General features: G+C 36.4%; 1 long non-coding RNA gene across 1 annotated transcript; it reads left to right on the forward strand.

Annotated features, from left to right (window-relative positions):
- The first annotated feature begins 562 nt into the window (after positions 1–562).
- Positions 563–2667, forward strand: LOC120080161. The gene is made up of 3 exons (XR_005482434.1): positions 563–1019; positions 1111–1248; positions 2535–2667. It is a non-coding gene; the product is annotated as an uncharacterized LOC120080161 (long non-coding RNA).
- The last annotated feature ends 4564 nt before the right edge of the window (positions 2668–7231 follow it).

Consider the following 7231-nt stretch of genomic DNA (forward strand, 5'->3'; position numbering starts at 1 on the left):
AGTGCTGGAATTCTAGAAACCTCATAAACCACCAAAATTCCTCTCCAATTCAACTAGATTTGAGTATTTCCACCACATATTCCTTCTTGAGTTTTGTAGAGAAGATCTTGGTGGTAGTCTTGTTGAAGTTTCAAGCTCAATCTTTAAGTGATTTTGTTGAATTCGTGGATCAAGTCTTCAAAATTAAGTTTTGCTTCAAACCCTCTTTGAACTTCTTTTGATTAGCATGTTTAAAACTCAAATTAAGAGTAGTGAGAGTGCTTATTTGTAACACCCCGAATTTTCACTTTTTATATGATTTCAATAATTTTGTTATTGGAGGACATTTTTGAAATTTTGGATTTGAAGTATAAGTGTGGGAATTTAAGTGTTGACGTGAAAATTATTCAATTTTGAAATTTAATTTGAAAATTAATGACAGGAATTAATTTTCTTTTGAAAAGGAAAGGAAATAAATAGTATATAGTGGATTAAGGAAATGATTTAAATGTAATTATATTATTTCCTTTTTAGTAATTATTATTATTATGATTATTATTTAAAATAAAAAGAAGCCCTTCCTTTCTCCCCACACAAAAGAAAAAAAAAACCCTTCTTCCCAAACTTCTTCCTCCTGTCGCCGCCGCCACCCTCACTACCTAGACCGACCTCGCCGTCGCCTCCCTCACTGCCACTTGTTCGCCCGTGGATCGCCGCTGCTCGTCGTCACTGTCGAAGTGTCGCTCGCGCCCATGGGTCGCTGGCGCTCGTCGTCACAATCGGAGTACCACTCGTTCGCCCGTGGGTCGCTGCTGTTCGTCGTCACGTCGTCTCTTCCACGCCTTTCCTCCATTCGTATAGTCACCGATCGTCTTCCAGCCGCCAGATCTGTGGTGCAGTAGCAGATTCGAAGCCTAGCCACCAGACACGCAGACTTCTTTCGGCCATTGTTCGTCGCAATGCTGCCGGAAACCACGCGCCGCCAGACCTTTCTTTCGTTCGCCATCGTTTTGTTGATTTTGAGTGTTGAGATTGGTTGGGTAAGTGTTTTTCCGAAGTTCAGAGATTTATTGTTAACTAAGATTTTGGTATGGTTTGATTAACCCATAATGTTGGGATTCTAAAATCAAGATTTGGGAGGATTTTGAGGTGGCCCACCAAGTTTGAAGTTTAAGACCAATTTGGGGGGAAATTTTGTTAAGACACTTCAAGGCTTTGATTGGCAAGGAAGGGACAGGCTTGCTTGAACTAATTTAGATTTACTTTGAGGTAAGTAATCTTACTACTGGAATCGCTTTTGTGCCTGACGATACACTGTAGATTTAACATTGAGGATCCTGTAGCAGTTTTTCTTTGAATAATTTGATTGTTTAGAGGTTGGATGGACTGCTTATGAAGGATATATGAGCATGTGGTAATATATCAGAATATCATTACGTTTAAGCTTGATTTGGAATTTTATGAGTTATAGTAAATGTTGATTGAGCATGACCCTTAAATTATGAGTTAAGTAGCACTTCTATTGGAGTGCCTTAAAGCTAGATAAGCATTAGACATTTGCGAATTTATTTAGTTATGCGATTTATTATGAGAATGTGTAGACTGTATGATATATATTACGAAATCCCGACTACTGCATTGTTTACATGATTTAGTGCATGAAAGTGATGTGCTACAGTTGATTCATTTAAAACTAGATTAAATATGTATGTTGAGGTAATTAACGTGAGGTTGACGATGAGGAGATTTTAGAGGATTTATGATTAGATGAATGTTATATGTCATATGAAGTTAGATAAAATCTCCTTTCTTTTCTAGACTATGTGACTGCATGAAAGTAATGCACGTCCAAGGGCGCTAGTACATGAAAGAGATGTATTAGGGCTGATGTGTATGAAAGTGATACATACCTAGAGGGTACTGGGGTGTACGAAAGAGGTACATACTCAGTGGGTTTTGTGTATACGAAAGAGATGTCTGCCCAACCATGTGTACGAAAGAGGTACGCATCCCTACATTTATAGAGAGGGTCTGGGGTGTACGAAAGAGGTACATACTCAATGGATTATGTGTATATGAAAAAGGTGTATACATAATTAGATGTACGAAAGAAGTACATACTTAGTAGGTTAGGTGTATACGAAAGAGGTGTATACTTAACTAGGTGTACGAAAGAGGTACACCTTTAGTGGGTTGTGTGTATACGGAAGAGGTGTATACATAACCATGTGTACAAAAGAGGTACACATTAAGTGGGTTTATGTGTATACAAAAGAGGTGTATGCATAACCATGCGTATGTAAGAGATTGTGTTTCCTTCGGGATTCACCAGAGGTTGTAGGTCCTACGGGACTTACTAGAGGTAGTGGACATACTCGACTACAGTAGGATAGAAATAAGTTTTTCATGTATATATGTGTTCCATAAGGACTAGAGCAGTTTATATGTTCCACTAGGGGTAGGCATTTAGAGGACATAGATGCCTAGCCTGACCCCAGTAATAGGGTTACTTACTGAGTATTTCATACTCATTCTTTCTTATGTTGCTGTTTCAGGTAAGGGTAGAGATACATACATCGACGATGGCGCAACGGAATTCGTGATCGTGCCACTGGGACTAGTTTTTACGCTTCCGCATCATGAAATTTAGAGTCCTTATTTTTCCCTTAATGTTTAGTTTTACTATTTGAAACTTATTATTAAGGATTGTTTTTTTTATACTTTTAATAGTCTTTACGAATTATGGGTACCCTATTATTGTTTTAACAATTGCATTTAATAAATGGCTTTTAAACTCCTCTTGTCTATTTAGCATTTATTTCAACATAACTGAGCATCATTTCAAATCCTATGCATGTATTTATTTTAGTAACGGCCTAACCTAAGTCCTAGGGGGTCGGGTCGTTACATTATTGATTCTGATTTATTCCGTTGCTTGTTAGATTACTCCTTCACTTGTAAGCATGAATCATTATTCATCTCAACACTTCAATTTACAGAACTTTCACCATGCAAATTCATGGCTTGCATGAAGGGCAACTCCTACTTCATGGAAAAAATGGAGTTGAGTCGATAAGGTAGTTAAATCATAGTGGAGATTTCCAACTTTTGGAAAGATCCACTTTCAAAAAAGATTTTTTCAAAAGATTTTTTCAAAAAATGATTTCCAAAATGATTTTTTCAATTTAAACATTTAATTTCATTTATTAGTTTTATAAAAAAAACAATTCAATTAATTAATTTTAAATAAAACTACTTAATTAAACATTTTAATTAAGGTTGTTAATTTAATATCTAATATTAAATTAATAAGTAAATAATTCCATCATAATAAAATTAATATTTAAATCATATTTTAAACATTAATTGTTTCTCCAATTTCCTTTAATTTCGATAAAATTAAACATTTTATTTGTATCGAATACAATAAATAGAAACCCTAATTGAATTTGAACATTTCAAATTCTAAACCCTAATTTTGAATCTTATCAAGATTACTCAATTTACTAATCCAAATTTACGAGCTAGTAGAGGGACCTTATGAATCTACAGATCATGAGCTCCAACGACTTGTAATTAATTGGTTAAACTCTTTAAACCGAACTAATCACTATTCGTTAACTACCAAGACATTCCACTATAGCTTGATAGTTGCACTCTCCTCACTGTAGTTGTATTTCTGTCTATTTTAACCATAATCGATAAATCAATCCTTCACAGGTTGTTCGTATTTACAACTGGGTTAAAGATTACTATTTTACCCTTGTAAATACATCTTGCACCTTAAGCTCCTACTGATCATCAAGTGAACAGTTGATTATAGTTCAGCTTATAAATCATAACCCTCCATTCTATGAGAGGGCAAAGTCCCATTGTTCAAGACAAGATATTAGTGCTTAAGAAAACAACCCATCTACTAACCTTAAATCGGGTAGAAGTGAATTCCATATTGAGTGGGAGGTTATTGGTGGTTTCATGGTAACCGTGAGATAAAAGAAAAAATGTTTTCCTAAATTTAGTAGTTGAAGTGAAAGTGTCTATTCTCGGCAAGTTCTCATGGATTGGCTGTCAAGTGGATTAGATTCACTAAACGATAGCTGAAAAGAGACTAAATGATCGTGGAGTGATACTATACGATAGTTCACTCAGCTGGCCTTTAGCTAAACGATCACATAGCATTTGTTAATCGATTGGGCATCGTCTATACGATAGACCTCTATCATCTCCCATTTGCTCAATCGTTTACACGATTGTTCTTCCTTCGGTCTCTTCCTCTAATCAAGTCCACACAGAGCCCACACTTCTGGATTCAAACACTGAGAATACCAAGGTAGCCATTGTGGTGTTGTCGTACTCAACTCGACATAGTCGAGGTTTTTGGAGGCCGTTCCTGTGTTCGTGATCTGAGAGATCATTAAGTTCGTGGTCGCTGTTATCGTGCAGTGTTGTGGTTGAAGTGTTCAAACGTTCGTGATTGTTATCTTGCTGATTGTACGAGTGTTCGAGATCAATGGTGTTTGAAGATGAGTCTTCAAAGGTATGTTTATTCATTCCCTTGATCTTATGAAAAACATGCTGTAATTTCGTATGTTGCATGACCAGTTAGTTTCCGTTTGTGTGCTGTAATTGAGTATGTTCAAATACGAATAAAATTTAGAACGATCATTCCGCTGCTTATGGAAATTCTTATGTCCGATTTCCTTTAATTGGTATAAGAGCCAGATTGTTCTGATATTCTAAATTTCACTTCTGTTTTGGACTTCTTTTACAGTCGTGGTTGGTTTTCTGCATTGCGTTTAATTGTTAAATGCGTTTTTCGATGACGTTGATGAATTTTTACGGGTTAATTGCCTCTATTTAAAGCTTTCTTTAAATTACAAAGTGTTAATTTGTAAGGCCCCTTGTGTTTTTGGGCATAATTAACATGTAATTGAGTTTGTAATTCAAAGTGTTTAAGTTAGTCGAGTCATTCATGATGAAGTTTCGAAGCATGGAGATGCGATTCTCAGCAAAGAAGAAGACTAAGAGTTGGTCGTGTCATGTAGCCGAGAGTAAACGATCGTTGGGATTTGGCTAAACGATCGTGTAGATTTTTCTATGCGATCGTGTAGTATTTACTAAATGATCATTTAGCTAATGCTAAACGATGGGGTGAAGTGTTTACTCTATCCCATAGCGTTGGTTGCCTGATCACGTAGACGCTAGAGGTAAACGATCGAGTGGGAGCATTTGATGCTCATCGTTTAGAAAAGGACGCGTGCGCTAAACGATAGCATAGTTTCTAACTACATGATCACGCGGTATACAATACTTAGGCGCTCGCTCAACAATCATTTAGATGATAGTACTTCACCGCATCGTTGTCGTTTAGGTAATCGTATAAGGTTTGCATTGCGAAGTGCGCTGCACGATCGTATACCTCATGCTTCATCGCACAGTAAAAGTTACACAATCGTTGCTAAACAATCATTTAGCTCTGGAAGCATATGTAAATGATTGACTAAAGCGTTTACTCTTTCGTGTAGAAGATCGCTTGGGTTTTGGTACACGATCAGTGGAGATGCGGACTTCGACCGGACGGTTCAAGACCCGGTTCGCCTATTTGAACCAGAGACTCCTTGTTTTTGTAATAGTTAGCTTTAGTTTTTTTAGGATTTGAGGCAATTTTTTCTGATTCATCAACTTTTGTTTAATATACATTAAATGTATGTGGTTTATATGGCAAAGTGTTTGACATATAGTTTTGAAACCCACCTTAGGTTGTGCAATTATTCATGCATCATGTATTATAAGTGTTATAATATGACATGATGAAATTATAAGAGAGCATGCACATGCATCATAAAAATATAAGAGTTATATTTATGCATGCAGTAAGTATATTCATGCATCATCTTTATATTATAAGCGTTATAGTATAAGGGTGAATGAAAGCATGTTTTGCTTGGTTCGTTGCTGTTTTGTATAAGTGTTATATAAAAAGGTAGCAATGAATGAACAATGCATGGAGCATGACACTTAGGTTGTTTATAAATGTTATGAATGCCTTATATGTGTTAGCTTTGCATTGTGATTGATTTTGGTTGTTTCTGTTATAAGTGTTATAATAGAAATTAGAACTAAAATCGATAAGAAAGAGTTGCATGCGGACTTAGGGTGAACTCATGTTTTAAAAGGGTTTTAAAATTGGATTGAGATAGACCTAAGTTCAAGGTTCTAATGGGATTAGTAACCTAGTTTAATCTTTTTAAATGGTTTAATAGGATTAAATTGATTGGCATAAAAGATTAAAATTGTATTAAGTCTATCTATAAGGGACCTTTTGTCTAAGGCGGGTTCTGTCTAGGCTGGAGTACTTAAGCTGATGAAATGGAATACCCCTACCTAGGAACCTACCTAGAAAGGTGAATTAGATAGATTTTCTGTAAGCATGCGACAGTTGGTCAAAGACTCCGTTAAAGAGTTTAATGGACGATGATCAAAAGTTGTTTTAACTATCCAAGGTAAATGTTACTCTTGGGCAAACCTAAAAAGTCACTTAGTTAAAATCCTTAGCTGTGTTTTTCTAAGTAAACTAAATCCTAGGTTATAAAATACTCAATGGGAGGAAAAGATGTATGTGATATGTCAATGATTCCATTCACGTTTTTCCCTGAATGTTCACACCGTGAGATTCATGCTTGGCCTTGTGGTGCCTTGGGAGCATTCCTTTGCAGATGGTGTTTGCATGAGTCAATATCAAGATCAACGGAGAGAGTATTTATATTAAGTGGGTGAACGGTGTGCTTCAACACGTCCTACGGTCTCTGTCATTGGTTTGCACTGTGAGATGATTCTGTACTCCTTTGTGGCACCCTGGGAGCGTCCCTTTTCAAATGGGTTTTATGAGTTGGTCAAGATCAAGGTGAACTCCAAAAATAGATATGGTCACTTTAGTTTTTGCCTCAATCGGATTTTTTCCCTTCAGATTAGCTGCTTGGGGCGGAACTCTAAGGCCTAAAATGACGGGTCACACTTACGAGAAATTGTTAAGTAAATTAATGATTTCCTGACCAAATCAATGATGGCTAGTCGTTATAGGAGTAAGAGTTCTTCTGGTATTAATGTTTGGTGAGAATGTCTCAATTCAGAGGAGGGACAGTTGACCACCCTTCGACGGCTTTGGTCCTAAGCCTTTGAAGCGTCATTGTGAAACTAGATGTCACCTGGGATTCATGTTAGATTTGCTAAACCTTATTGGATGTTGTATGTT

The sequence above is a fragment of the Benincasa hispida genome, chromosome 6, assembly GCF_009727055.1.
Source record: "Benincasa hispida cultivar B227 chromosome 6, ASM972705v1, whole genome shotgun sequence".
Classification (NCBI taxonomy): domain Eukaryota; kingdom Viridiplantae; phylum Streptophyta; class Magnoliopsida; order Cucurbitales; family Cucurbitaceae; genus Benincasa; species Benincasa hispida.